Genomic DNA, 16139 nt, shown 5'->3' with positions numbered 1-16139 from the left:
AAGATATAAAGTAAGTCAAACAGACGACCCCACATAATGTGATCTCTAAACTTGGCCTTATCTTATAATTTAAAGTAAATCTCTCTGAAAATATTGGATAATTTACCCTGCTTAGAAAAACTTCACTATTTGCTTTAAGTGGTAGGCCTAAGAGTGATTTTTCTTTCTTCTACATTTTCTTTGTTGAATGAAAATTCATTCTATAGTGGAAAAAAGAGAAACTTTCTTAAAACAAGGAAGACTTCATAAATATTCGGTATGAGAAGTATTTGATATTAGAATTGAATGAATATGAATGACAATACTCAGATTTGGGGTTGGCAGAACAGAAGAATAGAACAGAACAGAATCAAACATTTTGAGAGCTTAGATATTCTTTAAATCATCTGGGCTTTTTTAGTGTGAAAAAATTAAGTTTGGAGAAGTTAAGCTTATTAAGTTTGAAATTTGTCTTCCAAACTTTAAGTAAGCGGTTCTCTCTGTTTTAACTTCTAGTTATGCCTTGGCTTGTTGCCAAAGGTGGTCATTTTATCATGATTGTATTTTTGTTGATGCCCATGAATATTATGGTGGAGGGTGCCTCCTATGGGGTTGGTGATAGTATTTTGGGGAGAGTTTGCCAGCTATTTCTTTTATATATCTATATTTGTATCTATGTCTATTTTTTAAACTGTAATTCATAGAAATAAATATATTTTATATTGGGACCTAGCACACATAAAACTGAAATGAAAGTTTCTTTCTTCTCTTTGCTTATCTTCTCTACTCTTCAGTTCTACTGTATTCTCTTTTGTTTCATGAAAAACTCTAGTCCTGGGCCGGCCCGGTAGCACAGTGATTAAGTACACACGTTCTGCTTCGGTAGCCCAGGGTTCGCCAGTTCGGATCCCAGGTGTGGGCATGGCACCACTTGGCAAGCCATGCTATGGTAGGCGTCCCACATATAAAGTAGAGGAAGATGGGCACGGATGTTAGCTCAGGGCCAGTCTTCCTCAGCAAAAAGAGGAGGATTGGCGGCAGATGTTAGCTCAGGGCTAATCTTCCTCAAAACAAAAACAAAAACAAAAACAAAAAACTCTAGTCCTGACCCACCGAAATGGTTTTATAACCTATTTGTGGGTCTCAACTCACAGTTATAAAAGGAGGTATGATTTTGAGAAAAAAATTCTTTTGGATTGAGAACTAAAACTTAAATTATTGGCCAATGATGAAAATCTATAATTGCTGTAAAAGGAAGCTGTGGATTATTTTGGGATCATATTCCTAGGGTTTGGTGGTTGCTATCATAGAATCAATCCATTCTCTGCTCTTGGACTAGATAGGCAATGGCCATCAGTGTGATCTCAAATGGCATTTATCTCCTTATCTACTGATTCTTGGTGTCACGATTTAGCTGAATTGAACTTGCAGTACTACAAAGAATAGTCACAAGTTCTTGAAGCACTTGCTGTATGCTACAAGCTGTAAGTATATGCTTATAGCTTTCTAATTCTAGGTTTCAATAGCCAGAGAGAGAGGGAAATTAAGAGTGCAAAGTTCATTACTGCATTCACACACGAAACTCAATCATCAAATTTCACTTAGAACTTTCCACAGACTGTGAAGACTTTACTCCTGTCCAATACATTAAAATCACATGAATCTCACAGAAACTAGTGATTTTGAATGGATCTATAGCTTAGACCTCTCAGAATACACAGCATCATTTTCCTATTCCTTATTCTTTAGACAACAGCACTGTTTTGAAACTCACATCAGAGGACAGCTTTTGTTTTTGCCAACTCAATATCCATGAACTCTTCTTTTGGTAAAACAGTAATGCATGTTTTCTCTTGGGTACCATCTCCCCCACCTCCTCCCAGTTATTGCAGTGTAAATCATGAGGTCAGGGACCAATTCTCAGCCTTGTTGCTGCATTTTGCAGTACTTTCTTCCCCATTGCTGATTGAACTTGAATCACAAAGCATATTCAATCTCACCCTAACCTACAGGACCAATATTGAGGAGAGACAAGAGTAATCTACAGAATTCTGTGATGCAGCATCCAGGTTTTTGCTCCTAGATTGGTTTCTGACTTTGTGCCTCAGTTCTAATAATGGACCATCCACCTTGATATCTGGTACCTGAGTCACTGTATGTAATTTGACTATTAGTCTCTGAAGATCTGACACTTTGCTTTACTGTTGCTTCCTACTAAAGACTTAGACTAAGACTGCATCAATTATCTGATTTCATTGGTACTGTTGACTTGACTTACTGGCTCTTTTAGCTTTTCTGTAAGCTTCTAGGGGACTGGACTATAGTCATTAGGAGTCTCATGGTAGGAGTGTTCCCATTTCCTGGTAATGGCCACCTGAGGGACTACTTTTCTAGGCTACCTTCTCTTGTTTGCTGGAATGTTTCAGATACAGAGTATGGCCCTCTCACTGGGCCTTCTCCCAGCATCTGTGGCTGAATTGGTTCCAAATGTCTGCCACATTCCCATGGATGAGTCTACTATCAAGCTGAGTCCCTCCTTTATTTCCCCACTGTTAACTGGACCATATCTGGTGGATTCTCAAGATATATGAAACTAACTTTTTGTTATCTTTCCCCCGTCCAACATAGTATCTTGCACAGGAAATGGTTATTGAATAAGTATGTCTATTTGAAATTTAGTATCGCTTGTCACAGTTGTCATTTTGTTTAAGGGGTCAGATTGATTTATAAAAGGAAAACTTGTACATGATAACTATTTTAAGTGAGAAAAATTGGGGAAGAATGAGTCCACTTCTTCAAGATTTATTATGAAATAAAATGTCAAAAGATCAAGTCCAGAAGGATATTTATTTAACTGCAACATTCAGACTATTTCAGTTTGGTGCTACAACTTCTAAGTGTGTTGCATGTAATCTCATATAGCTTTAAAACATTTTTTTATTATGATAAAATTAAAATATTATGAAGTTATGATGATCTGAAACTGTTGCATAGAGACAAAGTAACAAGGAAAGAAAGAGAGAGAGATAGAGAAGAATGGGGGGAGAGAGAGAGAGAAAGAGAAAGAAAGAAGGAAGGAAGGAAGGAAAGAAAGAAAGAGAGAGAGAGAGAGAGAAAGAAAGAACGAAAGAAAGAAAGAAAGAAAGAAAGAAAAAAAAAAGGAAGAAAGAAAGAAAGAAAAAGAAAGAGAAAGCATGAAAGAAAGAAGAGAAGGGAGGAAAGAAAAGATTGGGTTCTGCTATTGTCTCCTGGTGGTTACTAACCCAGAGATCCAGAACTCTGTTGTGCTCATTTGGGAACTTTATTTTGAAGAAAGTAAAAATTTGGTTTTATTAATATTATCATGTGTCATGTTTCAATTGGCAAAAACAACGCACAGTTAATAGAGAAAAAACCAAATTATTCTGCTTCCTAAGGAAATGTGTTAGATTTGGAGTGTAATGACTAAAAAAGTACATTGTGTTGATAAGTTAAATGTAAATTAGCTAATAAAAACATAACTAGTTACATTTCCCTGAAAATGCACACTGGGTGGAAAAGTTCTTTAAAGGACCTTCATGAGTTTGGGTATTCAATAATTTAAAAACACAACTGAAACATTTATTGGATCCTTCTTACAGATAAGCTAATCTACATTGCATAGAGATGTTTTCTCCGGTGTCTGGGTCTAAGAACAGCAAAATGGAAGATTCAGCTGTGAAGGAATAAGTGCAAAAAGGAAAATTAGTGTAGCAAGAGAGAATGCAGGACAAAATACTGCAACAATTTCTTTCAACACAGCATCATGGGCTATTTGCTTTTTTGCCAATTCTACTTAAGCACCAGAATTTTAAAACTTGCTTTCAAGGAGCTCCCTGTCTCAGCACGAAGGCAGACGTGCAAACAAATAATTGGGATATAATGTAATGGCAGAGCAGTGGAATGAGAGACAAACTCTCTGGGTAAGTGAGCCATGAAGGCTTCACAGTGTAAGTGATGTTTGAATAGTATAAGTAAGCCATGAAAGTTTCACAGTGTAGATCTCAAAGGGGGATAAGAATTTGCTGGATGGAGAGGAAAAGAAAGGCATCACAAGGCAGAGAATAGCCAGAGCAAAGGCATCGAGTTGTGAAATGCCAAGCATCTTGAGGGAAACAATGAATAACCCCATGTGGAACAATACACATTGGGAAAGGGTTATTGGCGTGAAGTGACTAGAAAAGTAGATTGGGACCAAATGATGAAGGACTTTACATGTCAGTCAGAGGATTTTGGACCTGATCTTAGCAGTCATTGGAGTTTAAAAAGTTTTTATTGTAATAAAAAAATTTAATATGACAATCATACATGACCTGATTTTTACACCAAAATAAAACAGGACCTTTGGAGAGGGACATGTGGAAGCAATTGGTTTCTCTGCTGAAACCAATCTATAAACAGCCTCTATTTACACTCCTTCCAAGGCTTCCAGCATGGTGATACTATTTCCTTGTGTTACAACCATTCCAATATTGTTCTGTTGCCCCCAGGTATGATCTCCATACATTCATCTATTGCAAGATTTGTTAAGGGATCAAATGCCCTCAATATTCTTTAGACATGTCTGCTACTGTTTAATTTCAATGATAATTTCTTGTCCTTAATGTTTTTCAAGTCAAGAGGGTGCGCTTTGCTCATGGTGCCTACTCAGTGGGCTCAGATCTGCCTTGTAACTGAAATCACAGTCTCCCTCACACTCCCATTGTATCTTTCAGAGGTTTTTAAAGAGGAAAATGGCACAGATACATCAAACAATCTTCCTTCTAGGGTAATCTCTCCATGACACTAAGCCCCAGGCTTTGTCAGAGGAAACTGCTTTCCTCTGGGTCATTGTCACTGCTCAACCAAGCTCTCCAACCTCAGCTGAACAATCCATCACATGCCCCTTTTAGATCCCCCTGCTGTTCCTCCCAAACTTTCACAGCTTCCTTGAAGCCCTGTCAAGTGGCAACACCCTCTTCCTTTCTTCTTTCAAGCAAGTGGTGATTGCCTTTGCTTTTGCTTCCTAGATTATGTTTGAGCCCTGGAACAATGGTGGTTTTTATCTTATTAACCAGGGCCAGTTAACACCATTTTTGTGGTCATCCATGGTAGTGGTGGCCTTGCACATATGACCTCCATGTCCACTCAAGCAAGATCTGCATCTATGAGAATGTAGATTATTCATCTTTTTGGTACATATTTATTGAGCCCCTATTACGTGAAGGATATTTTAGGCACTGGGGAGTCAATGAAGAACAAAACAACTGAGACATCTGCTCCTGGAAGTTTATGGAATATTACAGGGGTTGGAAAACTATAGCCTGTGGGTCAAATCTGACCCACCATCTGTTTTTGAATGCAAAGTTTTGTTGAGGAGTGAGATCAGCAACATGGCATAGTGAGCTGTTCCCTTTGTCTCTCCCATTCTGAATTACAACTAAGTGGACATTGATTAACCAGTGGAAGATACTCACACAGTACAACAGGGCACCTGAGAGACTCATGCAGCTATACATCTGAAGGGAGATGTAAAGGGTACCTGGGAAGCAGTGGAGCTAAGTGAGAGCTCCCCTGCCTCTCCCCAGCAGCAGCAAGCCAGGTTGTGGGTCATCACATAGAGGCCAGCACTACTCTATGGCAGGGACAGCCTAGCCTGTGCATGAATGCTATCTCAGCCTATGGGAGTGTCTAGCATGCTGTGGTGGCTCCACAAATGGGAACATGCCCCTGTGTGGCTGTGAGAGGAAGAAGCAACAGCCTTGCATGCAAATGTGTGAATGCGATCCAGGCCTGTGGGAGCACCCACCTTGCCACCATGGCCCCAACAAGTGGCCCCGGTTTAGACCCTGTGAAGCAGCCCCAGCCACCAAGCAAGTGGCTGGTGCGACTGTAAGAAAAGATGAGAGCAGCCCATGCACACATGAATGTTGTCCTGGCCTGCAGGGAGCACCCACTGTACCCAAACAACTTCCAGCAGATGGAGTGGGATCAGAAACACAGCTGCTGCTTCCCCCCAGTGGTGGGAGGTAGAATCAGCAACCTGATACTACCACAAATGTGCCTGCAAAGGGTCAATTTGTCAAACACCAAGATAAACTACATAATACTTCAGAGCAGAAGGAAAATGACAAGTCTTCAGCAACCAACCCTGAAGTCACAGAAATTCACATCTAAATGACAGAGAATTCAAAACAGTTGTCATAAAGAAACTCAACAAATTACAAGAAAATTCAGAAAGACAGTTCAATGAGTTAAGGAATAAAATTAATGAACAGAAGGAATACTTCACCAAAGAGATTGAAACTATAAAAAAAAGCCAAACAGAAATTCTGAATATGAGGAATACAATTAATGAGATAAAAAATAATATGGAATCCTTAAAAAATAGAGCTGACATCATGGAGGATAAAATTAGTGACTTAGAAGATAGAAATATAGATATGCTTCAGATGGAGGAGGAGAGAGAACTAAGATTTTTAAAAAATGATGAAATTCTTTGAAAAATATCTGACTCAATTAGAAAAAGCAACATAAGGATTACAGGTATTCCAGAGGGAGAAGGGAGGGAGACAGGAGCAGAGAGCTTGTTCAAAGAAATAATAGCTGAGAACTTCCCAAACCTGAGGAAAGAACAGGGCTTACAAGTACATGAAGCCAATAGAACTCCTAATTACATCCACACAAAAAGTCCTTCTCCAAGGCATATAATATTAAAACTGGCAAAAGTCAATGACAAAGAAAAAAATATTAAGGGCAGCAAGGCAGAAAAAAAATAGTTTACAAAGGAACCCCTATCAGGCTTTCAGTGGATTTCTCAGCAGAAAGATTACAGGCTAGGAGAGAAGGGAATGATATATTCAAAATACTGAAAGGCAAAACCTTTCAGCCAAGAATACTCTATCCAGTAAAACCATCCTTCAAATACGATGGAGAAATAAAAGTGTTCCCAGATAAATAAGAGCTGAGGGAGTTTATCACCACCAGACCTCCCTTTCAGGAAATGATGAAGGAAGCCCTCATACCTGAAACAAAAAGACAAAAGTTTACAAAGCTTTGAGCCAGGAGATAAATAGACAGAAAAAATCAGAAAATTGAAGCCTTCTATCAGAACGGGTTAGCAAACACTTAATTATAACATAAAAGATAAAGGGAAGGAAAGCATAAAAAATAACTATAAAGCACTTCACTTTAGTCACAAACTCAGAACACAAAACAAAATAATTTGTGACAAAAATAACTCAGAAGGAGAAGAGAAAAGGGATGGAACCTGCTTAGGATAATGGACATAAGAGGCTAATGGAAAAAGGACTATTTCATCTATGAGATCTTTTATACAAACCCCACAGTAACCACTAGACAAAAAATCAGAACAGAGAGACAATTCATAAAGAGAAAACTGAGAAAACCAGCGAAAACCACCACACTGAAATGGCAGTCTGAAATACAAGAGGAAAGAAACAATGAAAATACAGAGCAACCAGAAAACAAGAGATAAAATGGCAGTATTAAGCCCTCATATATCAATAATCACTCTAAATATAAATGGATTGAATTCTCCAATCAAAAGGCAAAGACCGGCTGACTGGATTAAAAAACAAGACCCAAAAATATGCTGCCTCCAGAAAACATATCTCAGCTCTAAAAACAAACATAGGCTCAGAGTGAAGAGATGGGAAGACAATACTCCAAGCAAATGACAAACAAAAGAAAGTAAGTGTTGCTATACTTATGTAAGACAAAGCAGACTTCAAGGAAAAAAAAAAAAAAGACAGAGAAAAAGAGGAGCAATGTATAATGATGTAAGGGACTTTCCACCAAGAGGACGTAAGACTTATGAATATGTGTGCATCTAACACAGGAGCACCAAAGTATATAAAGCAACTACTATCAGACATAAAGGGAGAAATTTACAGCAACACAATAATATTAGGGACCTCAACACCTCCGTACATCAACAGCTAGATCATCCAGACAGAAAGCCAACAAGGAAACAATGGCCTTAACTGAAACGCTAGATCAGATAGAATTAACAGATGTATATAGAACATTCCATCCAAAAACAGCAGAATACACATTCTTCTCAAGTGCATATGGAACGTTCTCAAAGATAGACCATATTTTGGGAAACAAAGCAAACCTCAATAAATTTAAGAAGATTGAAATCATATCAAGCATCTTTCCCAACCACAATGCTATGAAACTAGAAATCAACTACAGGAAAAATGCTGGGAAAGGCACAAATATGTGAAGACTGAACAACCATTGGATCAATGAATAAATCCAAGGAGAAATAAAAGAATACCTGGAGACAAATGAAAATACCACATACCAACTCTTATGGGATGCTGCAAAAGTGGTTCTAAGAGGGAAATTTATAGCAATACAGACCTACTTCAACAAACAAGAAAACTCTCAAATAAGTAATCTTAAACTAACAGAACTAGAAAACGAAGAACAAACAAAGCCCAAAGTCAGCAAAAGGATGGAAATAATAAAAATTAGAGCAGAAATAAATGAAATAAAGACTTAAAAAACAGTAGAAATCATCAGTGAAACTAAGAGCTGGCTCTTTGAGAAGGTAAACAAAACTGACAAACCCCTATCCAGACTCACTAAGAAAAAAAGAGAGAAGCCTCAAATAAATAAAATTAGAAATGAAAGAGGAGGAATCAACAATGGATACCATAGAAATATAAAAGATTATAAGAATATATTATGAAAAACTATATGCCCAAAATTGGATAACCTAGAAGAAATGGATAAATTCTGAGACTCATACAACCTCCCAAAACTGAACCAATAAGAAATAGAGAATCTGAATAGACCAATCACAAGAGATTGAATCAGTAATCAAAAACCTCCCAAAAAACAAAAGTCCAGGACCAGATAGCTTCTCTGGAGAATTCTACCAAACATTTGAAGAAGATTTAATACCTATCCTCAGACTATTCCAAAAAATTGAAGAAGATGGAAAGCTTCCTAACTCATTCTATGAGGCCAACATTACCCTGATACCAAAACTAAACAAGGACATCACAAAGAGGGAAAATTACAGGCCAATATTGCTGATGAACATAGATGCAAAAGTCCTCAACAAAATATTGGCAAACTGAATACAGCAATACATTAAAAAGATCAGACACTATGATCATATGGGATTTATTCTAGGGATGCAGGGATGATTCAATGTCCAAAAATCAATGTGCACACCACATTAACAAAATGAGGGATAAAAATCATATGATCAGGACTGGCTCCATGGCCTAGTGGTTAAGTTTAGTGTTCTCTGCTTCTGCAGCCCAGGTTTGGTTCCTGGGTGCGGACCTACACCACTCATTGGCAGCCATGCTGTGGCAGTGACCCACATAGAAAATAGAGGAAGATTTGCACAGATGTTAGCTCTGGGTGAATCTTCCTCAGCAAAATAATAATAATAAAAAAATCACATGATCATATCAATAGATACAGAGAAAGCATTTGACAAGACCCAACATCCGTTTATGATAAAAACTCTCAATAAAATGGGTATAGAAGGAAAGTACCTCAACATAATAAAGACCATAAATGACAAACCCACAGCCTACAGTCACGCTTAATGGGGGAAAACTGAAAGTCATCCCTCTGAGAACAGGAACAAGACAAGCGTGCCCATTGTCCCTTCTCTTATCCAACACAGTACTGGAGGTTTTGACCACAGCAATTAGACAAGGAAATAAGTAAAAGGTATACCAATTGGAAAAGAAGAAGTGAAACGCTTGCTGTTCACAGACAATGTGCTTCTATATTTATAGAAAACCCTAAAGAATCTACCAGAAAACTGTTAGAAATAACCAACAGCTACAGCAGAGTTGCAGGGTACAAAATCAACTTACAAAAATCAGTTGCATTTTTATACTCTAATAATGAACTAGCAGAAAGAGAAACTCAAGAAAACAATCCCACTTACAATCACAACAAAAGAAATAAAATATCTATCAATAAATTTAACCAAGGAGGTGAAAGACCTATACTGAAAATATAAGACATTATTGAAAGAAATTGAAGACATAAAGAATTGCAAAGATGTTCCATGCTCATGGATTAGAAGAACAAACATAGTTAAAACGTCCATATTATCTAATGCAATCTACAGATTCAATGCACAATCAGAATCCCAATGACATTCTTAATGGAGATAGAAAGAAGAATCTTAAAATTTATATGGAACAAGAAAGACCCTGAATAATGAAAGCAATCACAAGAAAAAAGAACAAAGCTGGAGGCATCACAATCCCTGACTTCAAAATATACTACAAAGCTACAGTAATCAAAACAGCGTGGTACTGACACAGCAACAGACACACAGATCAATGGATCAGAACTGAAAGCCCAGAAATAAATGCACACATCTATGGACATCTAATTTTTGATAAGGGAGCCATACAACGATGAAAGGAAAGTCTCTTCAATAAATGATCTTGGGGAAACTGGACAGTCACATGCAAAAGAATGAAAGTAGACTATTATCTTACACCATGCACAAAAATTAACTCAAACAGATTAAAGACTTAAATGTAAGACCTGAAACCATAAAACCCCTAGAAGAAAATATAGGCAGTACACTCTTTGACATTGGTCTTAGCAACATCTTTTTGAATACCATGTCTACTGGGTCAAGGGAAACACAAGAAAAAATAAACAAATTGGACTGCATCAGACTAAAAAGCTTCTGCAAGGCAAAGGAAACCATGAACAACAACAAAAAAAGACAACCAACCAACTGGGAGAAAATGTTTGCAAATCATATATCTGACTATGGGTAATCCTCAAAATGTGCAAAGAATACATACAACTCAACAACAAAAAAATGAACAACCCAATCAACTATGGGCAGAGGATTTGAACTGACATTTTTCTAAAGAAAATATACAGATAGCAAACAGGCACATGAAAAGATGTTCAACATCACTAATTATCAGGGAAATGCAAATCAAAACTACAATGAGATATCACCTTACACTGGTCAGAATGGCTATAATTACCAAGACAAGATGTAACAAATGTTGGAGAGGATGTGGAGAAAAGGGAACCTTCATACACTGCTGGTGAGAATGAGAACTGATGCAGCCACTATGGAAAACAGTATGGAGATTTCTCAAGAAATTAAAAATGGAAATACCACATGATCCAGCTAGCTCACTCCTTGGTATTTATCCATAGAACTTGAAATCGACAATTCAAAGAGACTTACGCACCCCTATGCTCATTGTAGCATTATTCACAAGAGCCGAGATGTGGAAGCAACCCAAGTGCCTATCAACTGATGACTGGATAAAGAACACATGGTATATTTATACAACAGAATACTACTCAGCCATAAAAAAGACAAAATTGTCCCATTTGCAACAACTTGGATGGAACTTAAGGGTGTGATGTTAAGCAAAATAAGCCAGACAGAGAAGGACAAACACTGAATAATTTCACTCACATGTGAAAGATTAACACATGGTTAAAGAGAACAGATTAGTGGTTACCAGGGTGGAAGGGGGTTGGGGGTTTGGTGAAGGGGTAAAGGGGCACATATGTATGGTGACAGATAAAAATCAGAGTATTGGTGGTGAGCATGATGCAGTCTATCCAGAAACTGTTAAATAACAATGTAGAATAAAACAATAAAGTTTTGTTGAAACACAGCCACATCCATTCACTTATGCATCATCCGCGGCTGCTTTCATGCTACAAGGGCCGAGTTATGTAGTTGAAACAGAGACTGTATGGCCTGAAAAGCCCAAATTTTTACTATTTCACCCTTTACAGAAAATGTTTGCTGATCCCTGGTCCACAACAGTGCTTCTTGAACTACCTGTAATAAAAGTTCAGTTTTATTTTATATATTTTTTTATTGTGAGAAGAACACTTAACATAAGCTCTATCCTCTTAACCGATTTTTGAGTGATCTTGTTGACTAGAGGTACAACATTGTGCAGCAGACCTGCAGTTTATTCATCCAGCTTGACTGAAACTTGATGCCTGTTGATTGGTAACTCCCCATTTTTCCCTCTGCCCAGCCCCTGGCAACTACCATTCCACTCTCTAATTCTATAAATTTGACTATTTTAGACACCTCATGTAAGTGGAAGTATTCAATATATGTCCTTCTGGGATTGCTTACTTCACTTACAATAATGTCCTCAAGGTTCATTCATGTAGTCACATATTGCAGAGTTTCCTTCTTTTTTTAAGGCCACTGGTATTCCATTGCATGTATATATGATAGTTTCTTTCTTTATCCATTCATCTGTTGAGGGACATTTAGGTTGTTTCCACATCTTGGCTATTGTGAATAATGCTGCAATAAACATTAAGGTGCTAATATCTTTTAGAGATCCTGGCTGCAATTGTTTTGGATTAATACTCAGAAATGGGATTGCTGGATCATATGGTAGTTCTATTTTTAAATTTTTGAGGAACCTCTGCACTGTTTTTGATAGCAGCTGCACTATTTTGATTTCCCATCAACAATGTGAAAGAGTTTCAATTTCTCTACATGTTGGCCAATACTTCTTGTCTTTTGTTTTTTTTGATAATAGCCATCCTGACAGGTGTAAGGTTATATCTCATTGTGGTTTTTATTTGCATTTCCCTCATGATTAGTGATGTTGAGCTTTTTTCGTATACTCATCGGCCACTTGTATGTCTTCTTTAGAGAAATGTCTATTCAAGTCTTTAGCCCATTTTAAAATCAGGTTACTGGTTTTTTGTATTGTTGAGTTGTAGTAGTTCCTTATATATTTTGGAGATTAACGCCTTATCAGCTACATGATTTGCAAATATTTTCTCCCATTTAACAGGCTGCATTTTCATGTTATTGCTTCCTTTGCTGTGCAGAAGCTTTTTAATTTGATGTAGTACCATTTGTTTATTTTTGTTGTTGTTGCCTATGCTTTTGGTGTCATATCCAGGAAATCATTGCCAAGACCAGCGTTGTGAAGTTTTCCCCCTGTGTTTTATTCTAAGAGTTTTACAGTTTAGGGTCTTACACTTAAGTCTTTAATCCGTTTTGAGTTGATTTTGGGGTATGATGTAAGATAAGGGTCCAATATAAGTCTTTCACATGTGGATATCCAGTTTTCCCCACACTGTTTGTTGAAGAGACTGTTCTTTCTCCTTGTATGTTCTTGGCACCTGTTGAAGATTATTTGACCATGTATGCATGGATTTATGTCTGGGCTTTCTATTCTGTTCCATTGGCCTATATGTCTGTCTCTATGTTTTCCTTACTATGATATTGCACCATAATATTTTGGTTACTATAGCTTTGTAATATATTTTGAAATCAGGAAGTATGATATCTCTAACTTGATTTGGCTGGAGATTGATTTGGCTATTCCTGCTCTTTTGTGATTTCATATGAATTTTAGGTTGTTTTTTCTGTTTCTGTAGAAAATGCCATTGGGATTTTGATAGAGACTGCATTGCATCTGTAGATCACTTTGGGTAGTATGGACATTTCAACATTAAATTCTTCCAAACAATGAACACAGGATGTCTTTCCACTTGATTATGTCTTGCTTAATTTCTTTCATCAATGTTTTGTAGTTTTCAGTATATTAAGTCTTTCATCTCTTTAGTTGTTTGTTCCTAAACACTTTATTATTTTTGCTGCTATTGTAAATGGGTTTTCCTAATTTCCTTTTCAGATATTTCGTTGTTAGTGTATAGAAACACAGCTAATTTTTGTATGTTGATTTTGTATCCTGCAACTTTACTGAATTTGTTTATTAGTTCTGACAGTTTTTTTTATGGAGTTTTTAGGGTTTTCTACGTATAAGATCATGTCTTCAAACAGGAATAATTTTACTTCTTCCTTTCCAATTTGGATGTCTTTTATTTCGTTTTCTTGCTGAATTGCTCTGGCTAAGACTTCCAGTACTATGTTGAGTAGAAGTGGCAAGAGTGGGCATCCTTGCCTTGGTCCTGGTCTTACAGGAAAAGCTTTCAGTTTTTTACCATTGAGTATGATGTTAGCTGTGGGCTTGTCATATGTGGACTTTATTATGTTGAGATACATTCCTTCTATACCTAGTTTGTTGAGAGATTTTTGCCATAAAAGGGGCTTGAAGTTTTTAAAACAGTTTTCCTGCATTTATTGAGATGATCTTGTGATTTTAATTTTTATTCTATTATTGTTGTGTATCTCATTAATTGATTTTCATGTTGAAACATTCTTGCATCCCAAGGATCAATTCCACTTGGTTGTGGTATATGATCATTTTAATTTGCTGTTGGATTTGGTTTGCCAGTATTTTGTTGAGGATTTTTATATCTATATTCATCAGGTATATTGACATGTTTTCTTTTCTTCTGGTCTTTTTGTCTGACTTTGGTATCAAGGTAGTGTTGGCCTCTTAAAATAAGTTTGGAAACCTTCCCTCCTCTTCAATTTTTTGGAAGAATTTGAGAAGGATTGGCGTTAAGTCTTTTTAAAATATTAAGTAGAATTAATCAGTGAAGCCATCTTGTCCTGTGCGTTTCTTTATTGAGAAAAAATTCAATTTCCTTACTGGTTATACGTCTATTCAGACTTTCTATTTCTTCATGACTTAGTCTTGACAGGTTGTATGTTTCTAGGAATTTATCCATTTTTTCTAGATTATCCAGTTTGTTGTCATATAATTATTCATGATAGTTTCTTATGATCCTTTTTATTTCTGTGGCATCAGTTGTGACGTCTCTTCTTTCATTTCTGATTTTATTCAAGACTTCTCTTTTTTTTCTTAGTCTAGCCAAGTGCTTGTCAGTTTTATCTTTTCAAAAAACCAACTCTTAGTTTCATTAATTGTTTTCCTATTGTTTTTCTATTTTCTGTTTCTGCTCTAATATTTGTTATTTCCTGCTTTCTGCTAACTTTCGGCTTAGTTTGTTCTTCTTTTTCTAGTTCCTTGAGGTATAACAGGAGGTTTTTTATTTGAGATTTTTCTTCTTTTTTAATGTAGGCATCTATCACTATGAACTTCCCACTTAATGCTAGTTTTGCTGCATCCCATACATTTGGTGTGTCGTGTTTTCATTTTTGTTTGTTTCAAGGTATTTTCTAATTTTCTTTTTGATTTCTTCTTTGAATAGATGGTTGTTCAAGAGTGTGTTGTTTAATTTTCACATGTTTGTGAGTTTTATGGTTTTCCTTCTTTTTATTTCTAGTATCATTTCTTGTGGTCAGAAAAGATACATAGGATGATTTTAATCTTCTTAAATTTGTTGACTTCGTTTTGTGACCTAACATGTGATCTATTTGGGAGAAAGATCTGTGTGTGCTTGAGAAGAAAGTATATTCTGCTGGTGCTGGATGGAATGTTCTATATATGTCTATGTTAAGTCCATTTGCTCTATAGTGTTATTCAAGTCTTCTATTTATTGATTTTCTGTCTGGATGTTCTGTGCATTATTAAAAGTGGGGTTTGACATCTCCTCCTATTATTGTATTCCTGTTTATTTCTCCCTTCAGTTCCGTCAGTGTTTGCTTTATATATTTTTGTGCTGTGATGTTGGGTGCATATGTATTTCTAACTGTTATATCTTCCAGGTGCACTGATCTTTTTATCATTGTATAATGTCCTTCTTTGTCTCTTGTGGTATTTTCTAAACTTAAATTCTACTTTGTTTGGTATGGAATATCTTTTTCCATTCCTTTACTTTCAGCTTATGTGTCTCCTTAAGTCTGAAATGAGTTTCTTGTAGACATGATATAGTTGAGTCTTTTTCTTTTTACCCTATTCAGCCACTCTCTGCCTTTTGACTGGGGAAGGAATTTAATCCACTTACATTTAAAGTAACTGTTGATAGGGAAGGATTTACCATTCCCATTTTGTTAGTTATTTTAGTTAAGATCAGTTTAAAAAATTTTTAAAAACAATTATGGACAGATATTTTTGTAAATTATAATAAAAATTAATTACTAGAAAAACAAAATATAAAAACATGAAAAATACAAGCCAAGTACTATGTCAAATTGCTGTAAAAGTTTCTAAACACTTAATCTTTGTTTCTGTTTTTATTTCCTGGAGGATGAGTAATAAATAGTTTGCAGACCAGCATTGGCCACTAGACCCTACTTTTAGCAGTGCTAGTCTAGAAAGACAGACAGAAATCAATCAAATAGTAATGTAAATAATTATCCTAGA

The 16139-nt window shown here is 36.4% G+C and overlaps 1 pseudogene; it reads right to left on the bottom strand.

Annotated features, from left to right (window-relative positions):
- Positions 1 to 4405: 4405 nt before the first annotated feature.
- On the bottom strand, positions 4406 to 4635 carry LOC106831289 (small nuclear ribonucleoprotein G pseudogene; annotated as a pseudogene).
- Positions 4636 to 16139: the final 11504 nt, after the last annotated feature.

The sequence above is a fragment of the Equus asinus genome, chromosome 4 (genome assembly GCF_041296235.1).
Source record: "Equus asinus isolate D_3611 breed Donkey chromosome 4, EquAss-T2T_v2, whole genome shotgun sequence".
NCBI classification, from domain to species: Eukaryota; Metazoa; Chordata; class Mammalia; order Perissodactyla; family Equidae; genus Equus; species Equus asinus.
This window is presented reverse-complemented; position numbering and strand designations above follow the sequence as displayed.